At 52.0% G+C, this 13,584-nt stretch overlaps 1 long non-coding RNA gene across 1 annotated transcript; it reads left to right on the top strand.

Annotated features, from left to right (window-relative positions):
• On the top strand, positions 1-7,890 carry LOC121819632 (uncharacterized). The gene is made up of 2 exons (XR_006059917.2): positions 1-305; positions 7,460-7,890. It is a non-coding gene; the product is annotated as an uncharacterized LOC121819632 (long non-coding RNA).
• Positions 7,891-13,584: the final 5,694 nt, after the last annotated feature.

Below are 13,584 nucleotides of genomic sequence, written 5' to 3'. Positions count from 1 at the left end.
AGCAGAGGGTGGTGTAGCCTGGGGAAAGGTGATCTTACGCAGTGGGGCGCGCTCGGAAAGGGCCGGCAGTATCTAGTAATGTCCGGCATGCCGCAAATCCAGCCAGAGATTGCGCCCTGCCCCATCGTTTTGAGATAGAAAAGAGGACTGGGCTGGGCTAGCCTTCCTCTTGGGCTCTGGGTCCCGCCCTAATGCTTCCGCCCTCTTTTGTGCATCTTTCTCTTTTCGCACCCCTGGAGCTCCAAGCCTTCCTGTCTTTCTCGCTCTTTCTCGGCAGCCCGCAAGCCATGTAGTCTTTCCTCCTGGTAAGAGAAAGATCTCCATGCGTCTACAGCGAGGCTCTCTCTCTTCTCCCCTCCGCTGGCTCTGGCCTCCCTTTCTCATCCCACTTTAGTCTGGCTTCAGGTCACTAGCAGTCCTGCTCCGGCTAGAACCGGTTGTATTTCATAATCTTTGCTGCTCCGCTTGGCAGCATTTGACTCTTGACCCTTGGGAACTAACAAGGTTTCCAGAAGCTCCCGCTCTAGTCTGGTCCCTTCCTACCTCTTTATCAAGCCCTTCTCTGCGCCACCCTGTCATGGGTATGCCTCCCTTCCTTCCCGTTTGGCAAACAAGGTCCACCTTGCTGATTGTTTACCCAGATTTCCTGAGGAATCCCGTCTGGTCACTGGCATGTCCTAAATGCCAGTAATTTATGAGCCTCAATCTCTAGCTTAGATTTGTCCCAGAGTTCCAGACTTCATACCTGCATGTCTCACGGGTACCTAAAGCTGAAAGTAGGTGTTTTAGTCAATAAATATTTTTTAAGCGGAGGGCTCATTTACAGTATGAATATTTTAAAACGTATCTCTACGTATAAAGCTTCCCTGGTGGCTCAGACGGTAAAGAGTCTGCCTGCCATCCGGGAGACCTAGGGTTGATCCCTATATCGGGAAGATCCCCTGGAGAAGGAAATGGCAACCCACTCCAGTATTCTTGCCTGGAGAATCCCATGGACAGAGAAGCCTGGCAGGCTACAGTCCACAGGGTCACAAAGAGTCGGGCAGGACTGAGCGACTTCATTTTCTTTCTTTCTTTACATATAAAATAAATATATAAGTGTTTATTGCTGTGTGCCAAAAGCTTGGAAGTACTGTGTCACCTGTGACCAGCCAACAGTGGGTGCTTCATTACTGTGTCCTGAATTAATGTAGGAATGAATGTTGGTTGGCATAATGCCTGGCACAGAGAAGGTGCTCAAAATTAGTTGCCTCATCCTTCAGCCCAGCTTCTCTCTACCCCAGGGATGGGAACTGTCTCATCACCTCACCTTCAATGCAAAAGCTGCATAAGGGAGGTAAACAAGAGAGAAAAAGCAGAAGTGAAAGTCCTTCTTGTCCTGTATAATATTCTACTCCCTGTCTAATCCGTCTGCTCCACAAAGGTAGCACTGCCCAGTGATGGGACAGAAGAGACAGCCAGGAGCTGTCATACCAGGACAGGAAGCTGTTTCAGGCAGACTGGGAGACAGAGAGACCAGGGTTCAAATCCTGGTTGGATTATCTTATGAGTCCTCCTGGACTTCTGTGAGCCCACATTTCCAACTGCAAGGTAGAGATATGAAGATACTCTACGTCATAGAGATTTGTAAGGATTCTCCCTAGAGCCTTTGAGGAAGCTGACAAGTCTTGGTACTTGGCTATTGTTTTGGCTGAAAGACAGGTAAAGAGGATTTTCCTGGTGGCACACTATCGCCACCGTGTGACAAGATGGAAAATTATATAAGGGAGGTTCTTTGGCCTGAAAAGGGCTACCTAGACTTGGGTTTTCTTTTCTTTTAAAATATTTATTTATTTATTTATTTATTTAGCTGTACTGGGTCTTCATTGCTGCACCTTGGCTTTCTCTAGTTGCAGTGAGCGGGGGATACTCTCTATTCACGGTGCATGAGCTTCTCACTGTGGTAATTTCTTTCTTCTGTTGTGGGGCATGGACTCCAGGGTGCATGAGCTCACCAGTTGAGGCACAGGGGCTTAGTTGCCTTGCAGCATGTGGGATCTTCCAAGTCCAGGGTTCGAACTGGTGTTCCCTGCATTACAAGGCGGATTCTTAACCACTGAGCCACCAGGGAAGCCCTAGACTTGGGTTTGCTGAAACCTGAGAACTTGGCTCCTTGCTGCCAGTGTTCTGCTGTCTGGGCTCCCTCTGGCCTCCAGTGTCAGTGCGGTCACCTGTGGAGGAGAAATCATTCCACCCCTAGGTGCAGGGTTCTGGATGTGCCTTCTCTAGCTATAGAACTTTCAGTGGTTCCTCACTGTGTCATTCAAACCTTTTCAGGGCTAGTATCCTTGACACCTGCCGTGTGCTTGAATCCTAGGGCCACCTAGCTCCAGACCTGCCTCGAGATGCTCGCTGTTTTCTCCTTCTTTCCCATCCCTCCTGAGCTCACTTTGTCCTCCTCCTAATTCACAACGCCGAAGTACATTTTCCCAATGAACGTGTTAAGTTCCTGGGACAGTGTTCACGTGAACAGCAACCATTTATTGATCACCTACTATGTGTCTGGTGCTGTGTTGGGCTCCTTATGGGCCTTTAGTGCATATACTCTTCATAAATCCTGCAGGGCCGGTTGCTACCGTTGCCCCTATTTTGTAGACGAGGATACTGAGGCAGAGAAAGTTAAAGTGACCCACCCGAAGTCGCATTGCCATCAGGGGACAGAAGGCTGCTTACAACTTCTGTGACACCTGGTGTGGTGGAGGAGGCAGACAGACCCCAGTTCAAATTCTATCTCTGTTGCTCACTACTGACTTCCCAATTTTGAGCCCAAGCAGCCTGTCTTCCTCTAAAATGAGACGGCAGCTCCCACAAGGCACAGGTGCTGACTCCATGGGGCAGGTAGTATCTGGGGACATGACACCAGGGCTGAGAAGTGGGGAGGGTATCACAGTTGGCAGTCAGAGCTCGTGTGGAACACACTAAGGTAAGTCAAGGTCCTGTCAAGGAAGCTGCCGTCAATGACTGGGAGCCCCGGCTCAGGACCCAGCCCGCAGAAAGTAGGGGTTCAGGTATCCAAGCTCCCATCAGCTCTCACCTGTGCAACCCCTGGGACCTGTTCTGCCCACACCCACTGTAGCTTCTCCAGTGCCCTTCGTACTTGGCAGCCTTGTGTTAGCCTTTCCAGACACATCTCTGATCATGTCCTTTGCTACTGAAAAGCTTGTCTTTCACTGCACGCTGGGGTTTCAGCCCCTCACTAGAGCCTGTGACTCTATGGATCCGTTGCTGTAGCCCTGTCAGCTCTGTCACATTCTCTGGTCTCTGGCTCTTCCCAGCTTCTTGAAGCCACCTTTGACCTTTGCACATGCTGTTCCCATGGACTGACACACTCTTCCCTCCTCTCTTCGCCTAATTGATGTGGAGGTGCTGGAAGGACTGGGGGGTGGGGAAGGGAGTGGAGAATTTTTGTTTGTATTTTAAAACTATGAAGCTTCTTGAGAATTTTTTAAAAATTATTGTTCTATTTATTTTTGGCTGTGCTGGGGTTTCGTTTCTGTGGGGGCTTTTCTCTAGTTGCCACAAATGAGGGCTTAGTTTCTAGTTTCCGTGTGCAGGCTTCTCATTGCAGTGGCTTCTCTCATTGTGGAGCATGGGCTCTGGGGTGTGTGGGCTTCAGTAGTTGTGGTTCCTGGGCTCTAGAGCACAGGCTCGGTAGTTGTGGCACACAGGGGGCTTAGTTGCTCCAAGCATGTGGGATCCTCCCGGATCAGGCATCGAACTTGTGTCTCCTGTGTTGGCCGGGGGATTCTTTACCACTGAGCCACCAGGGAAGCCCTGGAATGGAGAATTTGGAACCTGCAAGAGTGTTTGGGAAAACTGGTGGGAGGGGAAGAGAAAACTGGTTCCGGGAAGAGAGGACAACTGTGCAAAGAGATGGAGGTGCATGTGTGGCAGGGTGGGGTGGGGGACAGGTAGGGATGGAGACTAATAGGAATGAAGCATCCCTAAGGCCAGGGCCAAACCCATAGTTGCTATGCCAAACAGCTTGGCCCCAGTCCCGAGGGCAGTGGGAGGGTTTTTATCAGGGGCAGCTACAGTGGTTCCCTTGGGTAGGGTGGAGAGGGCATGTCAGCACCTCACTGACAAATGGAGTACCCAGGCCTGAACAGTCCTCTGAGAATGACCTGATCATCACCAACATGAAAGCTCCATGGATACAGCCCAAGGCCCCATCGCCACCCAACGCGAGGCTGAAGCAGGATGCTACACTACTTGTGGCCTCCAGGAGGTGGCACCATCACCCCAGCGTATCCCCTCTACTCCGCTCCCTGTGCTGGAGGCCCCTCCCAGGGTGTAATTATAGGACAAAAACCCAGAAAGGAAAGGAGGAGAGGAAAGGGGGCCATGGGCCCAAGGGGTGGTTGGGATGCAAGGCACAGGACAAGGGGAGTTGGGCTGTACTGGCTCCCTTTTGATTTTTTTCAGGGTCAAGCACAGTATGTCAGTCTGACTCAAATCTTTTTTTTTTTTTTTTTTTTAATATTTATTTGACTGTGCTGGTTCTTAGTTGCAGCATGCAGGATCTTCAATCTTAGTTGTGGCATGTGGGATGTAGTTCCCTGACCAGGGACTGAACCTGGGCCCCCTGCATTGGGAGCATGGAGTCTTAGTCGCTGGACCACCAGGGAAGTCCCTAGATTTTCATTCACCATTGTGTTCCCTGCCTTCCTCCATGCAGCCCCTCCTCAGGCCCCTGAAACAGTCACAAGGACCCCACCTGTTCACCCAGTTCTTAGCCATTGTCAAGAACCACCTTCGTTTCCTTCCAGCCTGCATTAACAAGCCCTCTCATTCTAAAGACATCCCTTGATTTCCACTTCTGTCCATCGCCTGGCTACCATAGGAGCCTGCAATGCGGCTCTGAAGGATGGTGTTGGTCCCTGGTGAGAAGATGGGAGGGTAACTGGATGGTCCCTCCTTAGATGCATTAACACTCATTATGTCCATTACCCTGGGAGACTCCATGTGTGCTTTGGAGGTGCTGTCCCAGTTTCCAGCTCTGCTCAGACACTGTAGTGTCCCCTCACCCATCTCTCCACCTCTGTATTAGCAGCCTGGCACTCTCTGATCTCTTCATTCCTCTGGGAATGAAATCCGAAGCCTACAAAGCCCTCTATGGTGTGGACTCACCTGGGACCACATTCTCCCTTACTCTGTATGTGGTCTCTACTGGAGCAGCTCTGATTCTCCTCACTCCTGCCTGCCTCCGGACTACGGTGAGACTGTTCCCTCTTCCTGGAATACTTTTCCTCCCACTCATCACAAGGCCAAGCGCTGTCCTCCTTCTACCAAATATCACTTCCTCATGGAGCTCTTCCCTGCGTCAGATCGGGATTGGTCCCCAGTGTAGACACTCAGCTGCAGTCAACTGACCTTCAGAGTCTGTGTTAATTATAGTCAGTGTTTCCCTGGGTGTCTATTTAATGACTGTCCTTGCCTCTAGATTTCCAGCTCTTTAGGGTAGGGTATAACCACCGACTAGAATGGCACCTGGTATACAGTAGGTGCTCAGTAAACATTTGTTGATTTACTGTGCCTTCCTGTCCTCGTCTGTCCAATTTCTTCTTCAGCTTGGGCCCCCAGGTCACCTCCTCCGTAAAGAATCACTGAACCCTGCCCCGGGTGCACACAGCTCCTGGGCTTTATTCCTTTGTTTGGTTTTCAGTTCCCTTTGAGCCTCATTCTCCTCTTATCAGCCTGTGCCTTGGGCATCAGTGCTAATGGTTTTGTGTGTGTACTTATAACATGTGTGTTCCCTGTGTCATCATCATTTCTTTTGTGCAAATGGCTTTATGCTTTAGAGCCCATTTCATTTCTTACCCTTTCTACTCAGCACTAGGCTTCTGAGGTCCTTCCACATGGCTGTGCATCCACTGGGTCCCCTGCACATGTGGTCCATCCACCTCCCAGGATGGACTCCCAGCTGCCTCCAACCACTCCTCCAAGCTTCCCCATGCAGGCCCCTATGTGTGAGGGTTTGGGAAGAGGGGGTGGGATACATTCAGGCCAAATTGCTAGATCATAGGGCATGCATTTATCTAATTAGTTGAAAGCTCCCAGGCAGCTCTCTGAGATAGCTGCACCCACAGTCCAGGTGGGTACCCTCCCACTCCCACTCCCTGTCCCTGCTGACACCTGGCATTCTCCAGCTCACTAAATTTTGGCAGTGTGATAAGCGACATCTCTTGAGAGCATTATTCTTGAGTTTCAGGGTCTCTTCATAAGCTTGCTGACCTCTGGTTTCCTTTTTAATCACCTCATCATACTCTCTCTTTAGTGGGTTTTTGCTGTTGTTAATTTTTGGCTGCACTTTGCAGCATGCAGAATCTTGATTCTCCAACCCGGGATTGAACCTGTGCCCCGTGCAGTCAACATGTGGAGTCTTAACCACTGGACTGGCAGGGAAGTCCCTATAGTGTTTTGAAGTGTCTTTTCCTTGTGGATTTGCAGGCAGGCCCCCCCTTGGATGCCTCATGCTGTCCTGACACAAGCTGACTGGCTTACAGGCAGACACCCTGAGCCTAGGTGTGGTAAGGGTAGTAATGGTCCTGAGCCTTCTCGGGGTTCTCAGCCCCACTCAGCGAGGGGAGGAGGGTTGACCATCCCTTGGTGGACACTATGGGGCTCATCATTGTGAGCCCCTCAGGAGGCTATGTGTGTATTCTGAGGAGACTGTCTTAGCTCCCAGCTTGACAATCTGGAATTTGAAGTTTGAATCTGGGAAATTCATTCAACACATATTCATTCCTTGAATATCTAGGGAGCACTTATCCACAAGGCCCCCAGATCCCGCTGTTGACAAGTACAACTGTGAACAGAATGGTCCCTTGGCTTCTCAGAGCTTGCCTTCTAGGGAGGTGGCAGTCAGTAAAGAGTGAGCAAATAAGATAATGATAAAAGAAAACAAACAAGGGGCTAAAATATGGAATAACAGAGGGGGGACTTTGGCCAGAGTGGTCAGGAGAGGCCACTGTTAGGAGACGACCTTTGTTCTAACAGCCAACCCAGAAGCATTGGGGGACTAGTATTCCCTGCAGAGACCTGCAAGTCAAAATCCCTGAAGTTCTCATGAACTTGGGGTGGCAGAGAAACAGAAAGAAGGTGACTGGGTCTAGAGGCTTGATGGGGGAGGGGTGTGCAGGGAATTTGGGGAGTGGGCAGGGGTCAGCTCAGGCTTTGTCTGATGGGACTGGGTTCATCCTGGGCTGGCATGTGAAGCAACAGGAGGACAGAGGGGCTATATAGGAGGGTGCTGACCCCAGGAAGCTCTGCAGCTGGCTCCTGGGACAGCCTGAGCTTTGAGCCAGGCCACTGTGGAAGCTGATGTGTACTCAGAGGGGATACTTTTTGTCTCTAGTATTTTTTCTTTTCTTTTAATGAATTATTATTATTATTTGTGGCCGTGCTGCATGACTTGCAGGGTGTTAGTTCCCCAGCTGGGGCTTGAACATGGAAGGACTGGTGCTGAAGCTGAAGCTCCAATACTTTGGCCACCTGATGCGAAGAACTGACTCATTTGAAAAGACCCTGATGCTGGGAGAGACAAAAGGCTGGAGGAGAAGGGGAGAACAAAGGACAAGATGGTTGGATGGCATCACCGACCTCATGGACACGAATTTGAGCAAGCTCCAGGAGTTGGGGATGGACAGAGAAGCCTGGCATGCTGCAGTCCATGGGATCACAAAGAGTTGGACACGACTGAGTGACTGAACTGAACTGAACCATGGCAGTGAAAGTGCAGGGTCCTGCCCACTGGACAGCTAGGGAATTCCCTCTTTTCTTTTTTTTTATATGCAAAATTTTATTACACAATATTAAGTAAACATAGTAAATATAAGAATAGTATTGATACATCTGCTGCCCTTATATATATATTTTTTAAATTTCAATTTTGGTAAATAACAATGCACATACCAAGTTTAAAAAAATCAAAAGAAACAAAGGTCCCCTCCCTCCGTGGCCCCATCCACCGAGTTCCTCTCCCCGGAAGCAGCCATAGTGACTGCCTGCCCACCCTTCACAAGTGATCGCATCCCCACAACTGCAGTAAGTGCCTCCCGGGGACAGGGGCGCATCACTTCATTTCAAATTTTCCCCTCAGCGTTGTCAGGTGGAGCGAATTCCCCGTCAGGACACTTAAGAGCCCCTTTATGAAGGCTCTGAAACTGTCTTGTCAATGCACAGCTCTTTAAACTTGTATTTAAATGAACTAAAATAATCTGTTAGTCGCATGAGCCATGTTTCAAGTGCTCAGTAGCCATGTATGGCCAGTGGCTACTGTATTGGACAAAACGGATAATTTCCATCATTGCAAGAGGTCCTCTTGCCAGTGCTGCTTTAGAGAATTCTATGCCATCCATCATTTATCTCTAGCCTGTCTGCTTCAGAGGTTCCCTGGTAGCTCAGATGGTAAAGAATCTGCCTGCAAAGCAGGAGACCCAGGTTCAATCTCAGGAAGATCCCCTGGAGAAGGAAGTGACTATCCACTCCAGTATTCTTGCCTGGAGAGTTCCGCGGACAGAAGAGCCTGGCAGGCTATAGTCCATGTCTGTTATTAGCAGTGACTTGGAAGGGGCCACGGTCATCTAGGCAGAAGCCCAGTTGTGTGAGTGAAGCCGTCCTTAGCACATGCAGTAAGTCCCCCAGCAATTATAATAACCTCCTTCCCCCAGAATCTGAGGGCTAGCCTGTTGGTAAGGTTGTAGAGCTGTGCTGTCCAATATGGGTCTGGCTGTCTCAGTCTTCCAAGCCAACCCTCCTCTCCTGGAACCTGGTTTCCAAGGGTCCTCCGCTGTGAAAGGAAAGGGCCTATACCTCCCTGACCAGGAGCCTCATCATCGTCCTTACCAGGTCATTCAGTCATTTCACAAAACTTTGTGGGCCTGCTCTGCACTTCGAGAGGGAGCCCATGAGGATCCTGTCCTGAGTGAGACAGAGAGGGCCGTAAATGGGTTATTCCAGTTGTGCATAGAGGTGGAATGCCTGGGCTGTGCTGTGAGATCAGTGTGGGCTTCTTGCAGGAGGTGAACGCCGAACCACGCCCTGAAGGGAACAAGAGTGGTCTGGAGGTTGAGAGTTGGGAGGTGCCCACAGCCATAGGCCACAGGGCCAGTGGGTGTGATCAGTAGGGCCAGGTCAGGCTGGGGCCCAAGCAGCAGCACAAGAACTAGAGGCTGGCACCAGAGGCCCGGAAGGGACTGGCGCTGTGGAATGTGAGTGGCAACTGAGTAGGAGAGGATGCGGGAAAATGCTGGGTGAGTTCAGCTGTTGGCGATTTCACGCCATCTCCTCAGCCACTTCTTGGGGACAGGCCCCAGCCTAGGGGCCCAGGTGCTGATGAAGGTCAGATTTCGGTAGCAAGAGAATAAAAGGAGATTTCCTCTGAAGGGGGCCCTCTCCCTGCAGAGAGAACTGCAGCTGCCTCACACTCATACTCTGGGATTAGGCTAAATCCAACAGCAGGTGGAGGGATGGGAGGGGGGCTCCCAGTTAGGGTCCTAGAGTGTGGGAAGGGGCAGTCGGTGGTGGTACGCACCTGAGTGTATGTCCTGGGGGGTGAGTCTCCTCCACCTGTCCCTCCGTTCTGCCTGGTGCTGCCCTGGATGGGAGTTGGGGGACAAGGACAGTAACTGCTACCCTGGATCAAGGGCTACATGCACATGGGGGGAGCAATGCAAGAAGGCTTAGAAAACGGGGGCAGTTTTTCGTGGGAGCAAAGAGGGTGGGGACAAGGGGGTAGTTTTTCATGGAAACCCTTTTGTGCCATTCAAGTTTTTGTTTCAGTTATTTAAACCATGAACACAGGATGCCTCTTTAAAATGTGGTTCTCAAAGTGTGGCCTCAGACCAGCAGCATCCCCTGGGAACTTGTTAGAAATGCAGATTTCCAGGCTTTACCTCAAACCTGTGTGTGTGTGTGTGTGTGTGCTTAGTCGCTCGGTCAGGTCTCACTTTTTGTGACCTTGTGGACTGTAGCCTGCCAGGCTCCTCTGTCCATGGGAATTCTCCAGGCAAGAATACTCAAACCTACTAGATACAAAATTCTGGGGTAGGACCCGGCAATCTTAACTTTTCAGGTAATTCTGATATATGCTAAAATTTTAGAACTACTGGTTAAAAATCTACCAAGGCAGTGCTTGCTTCCTGGGGAATCACACTTTGGGGAAAGGAGATTCTTGTGAGCATCCTGCTCTATAGCAACGAGAGCATGAAGTGGGGTGCAACTTGGAAGGAGGCCTTGGGGAGGCTGCCCCCCAAAATGAGGCTTAAGTGAGATCTAAAGGGCATGAGGGGCTTGGCCAGTTAAGTGGGGGAGAAGAAGCAATAGCCCATGTGAGGCCCAGAGGTGGCAGAGATGAAGGTCACAGGGCTGGAGCTCAAAGTGCTGGGCCCAGCCCCTCTGTGCTTAGGTGTCATGAATGACTATCCATTTGTGTGTGTGGACATTCCATTTCTGCTTCATAGAAATCCAGAGCCTCTCCTGGCCCTCAGAATGACTGGGCCACCAGGGCTTTGGGAACGATCCCTGCAGTGGGAAAGGCACCCGTACCCGAGCACTGACTCTCTCACTGCCCCATGTGATCTTGGGAGAAGGAGGAAATGGCAACCCACTCCAGTATTCTTGCCTGGAGAATTCCATGGATAGAGCCAGCCAGGCTGCAGTCCTTGGCGTCGCAGAAGAGTCGGACACGACTGAGTGACTAACAACTTCAGGCCAGTCACTTCCTCGTTCTGAGCCTCAGTGTCCTCATCTGGGCAATGGGGACAAGCATGCCTTCCAGGGAAGGGATGCCATTAAGAAGGCATGGGATCATGGCAACCCAGACCTGGGGGCCGTTCCCTCCTAATCCATGTAACAACAGCCATTTTTGGCCGAGCGTTTCCTACCACTCCCCAAGGCATGTTGCCATTCCTGTGTTTCAGGCTCAGAGAGGGTAACTTCAGTCATAGCTCAACACCCTCCCAACCTGCTTACCAGGGCCAGCTTACCCCTCCCTCCGAGGCACTGATTCCCTCCCAGCAGCCTCCTGCCTCTTGGCTCTGGCTTCTGAGATCTGAGTGGCCGTCTGTCTGTTGCTCCTACCAGAACCTTTGGCTGACCCAAGCAGCCAGCAAGTGGCAGAGTCCGGAGGTGACCCAGTGCTTTTCGGACAGGCTCTTGCGGTTGGATGGGGGAGGTGGGTGGGCACTAGCTCAGAAGCTGCTTGGAACCCAGGCAGACCAAGGGTGTCAGCTCCAGATGCTGCCACGATGCCCAGAGCCAGTTTGGGGGACGGGGGGATGGAGCGGCAAAGCTTGCACGGGGGAATTAGTAGCATCTGTCTGATTCTGACATGGGACGTGAGGAATGTGGAAAGGCCCAGTAAGCACGTGCCTGCCAGAGAGGCTAGCAGGGAGGGGGGACGGGGAGGGGCAGCTGAACCCCTCTGGGACCCCAGGACCTACCAGGCAGCAGCTGCCCCCATCACTCTGATGAGTCTCCCATGTACACAGGACCTGCTGGGAACCTGGTGTGGGGGATCAACTGAGCTCCTTCCTTAGACCCTAATCCTTATGACCCTGGGGTCCATCATGTCCTCAGTTTCTCTGCCATTAAACTGGGAAAACCAGTCTTTATCTGGGCCTCCCAGGTGGCGCTAGTGGTAAAAAAAAAAAAAAAACCCGTCTGCCAATGCAGGAGACATAAGAGACTTGGCTTGGATCCCTGGGTTGGGAAGATCCCCTGGAGGAGAACATTGTAACTCACTCCAGTTTTCTTGCCTGGAGAATCCTGTGGACAGAGGAGCCTGGCAGGTTGCAGTCTGTGGCGTCTCAATATCTGGCAAGGCTGCGATGAGGGACAGTGGTGGGCCTCTCCCTCCCCTGTGCTGGGCCTAGCACAGCAGTGGGCTCACGGTGGGAAAGTGGAAAATGGGGGTCCTCATTTGCCACTCCCTTGTCTTTACGCACTGCTCTAGCCTCCCAGCCCTTTTCTTCCCTGGGTGGGCTTTGAGGGGTCTGTGTTTGACTAGATTAATAAAGGACAGTCACTAGCCAATGACTTCAGTGGGAGATAGGGGCTCAGTCAGAAAGTTTGGAGGACTCCTGGGAGCCAGAGGGGGTTCTTGAATGCAGGAGGAACGTAAGCCAAGAGCTGCTTTTGGAAGCTGTCTGTGGAGCCACCAGTAAGGGAATAGGAGGGGAGGGGATGGAGGAGACCTCGGGCAGGAAGGAGACCCTTTGAGACAGCCCTGAGACTCAGGGATGCGGCAAAGGCCAAGTTCACCAATTCTTAGGGAAACACTCAGCATAACCCACGTGAACTATGCAGGGCGTCCTTCCCCAAGCATGTGCTCATCTGAGACTCATTTCATCCTAAACCCTAAGCCCTGGAGGTAAGCAAGCAGGGTTGTACCACTCATGGGTGAAGAGTTATGATCTAGTAAGTGAGACAGTGGCCATGGGACAGTGGAGGTGGCAACTCTGAACTTCCCAGCTCCAAGTCCAGTGTTGTCTCATTCCACTGGGGGACAGGGCTCCTGAGGGGAAAGAAGCAGTCAGGGAAGACTCCCTGGGTTTTTCTCTGGTGCCTTCTCTGAGATGGGGGCTCCTGGAGGAGATACAGTTTTGTGGGGGAAGATGGGACATAGTGAGGCAAAGAGGAGTAGGAAGAGGAGGCAAAGAGGAGTAGGAAGAGGAGACAAAGAGGAAACCTGGAACAGAAAGAGAAGTGTGGCTCCTGCTCCGTCTTCCAGGATGGCCCTAGTCCCAAATCCGTGCTCCTAGCCCCTTCTGACCCTGTTTGTACTTTCAGCCACCACCCCCTAGAGGTTCTGGGGGCAATCCAGGAGCTTCCACCAAGGGTCTGTCCTGGATGGGAGCTCCTGTTTCAGCAGGGCCAAGCAGGGCCACAGAGAGTGCCAGGCACTGGGTCAGGTACCTCTTCTGTGGACTGGGGGGCTGAAGAGCGGCAGTGACTGCTGGGAGGGAGCCGGAGAAGTTCCAGGCTTAGAGCCCTGAGAAGCTGATCCCTCCACCCTCCCCCAGAGGGTGTTTGAGAACAGGGCCATGACGGCCTCCCCAGGGGAGGACTAGGCAGGCAGAGACAGCTGCAGCCCAGCCAGGCGGCAACCAGCTGCTGCCTGGGAGACTGGCCAGGGTGGGGCGGGGTGGGCAAAGCCCCCACCCTGAGCAGCAGAGCGTGGGAGCGGGCAGCAGCCTCGAAGCTGAGTTTCAGGCTTTCATGCTGTGTTAACGGTCAGCTTGGTTAATGCTGAGCAGATGGGGGCGGGGTGCTGCCAGCTCCCTTGGGGACAGTCCCAGGGCACGTATGCACATAACACATGTGCAGAGGGTACAGGAGTCCCGCCAAGTGGATGGTGCCGTGTGGACTCACCTGCCAGTTAGCACTCCTTCACACTATCATATATCCGACGAGGCTGCTGAGACAGACAAACCAAGACAGAGGGGCACAAAGGCTCCCGGGTCCACCCTGAGGCAGCTGGAGGTGGATATTAACCCAGGGCCTGGCGTGGAGCCCTCCGTCTGTGTCATCCCCAGCAAAACT

This window comes from Ovis aries, chromosome 5 (assembly GCF_016772045.2).
Source record: "Ovis aries strain OAR_USU_Benz2616 breed Rambouillet chromosome 5, ARS-UI_Ramb_v3.0, whole genome shotgun sequence".
Lineage (NCBI taxonomy): Eukaryota > Metazoa > Chordata > Mammalia > Artiodactyla > Bovidae > Ovis > Ovis aries.
Note: the sequence above shows the minus strand (reverse complement) of the source record. Positions and strands in the feature narration are given on the sequence as shown.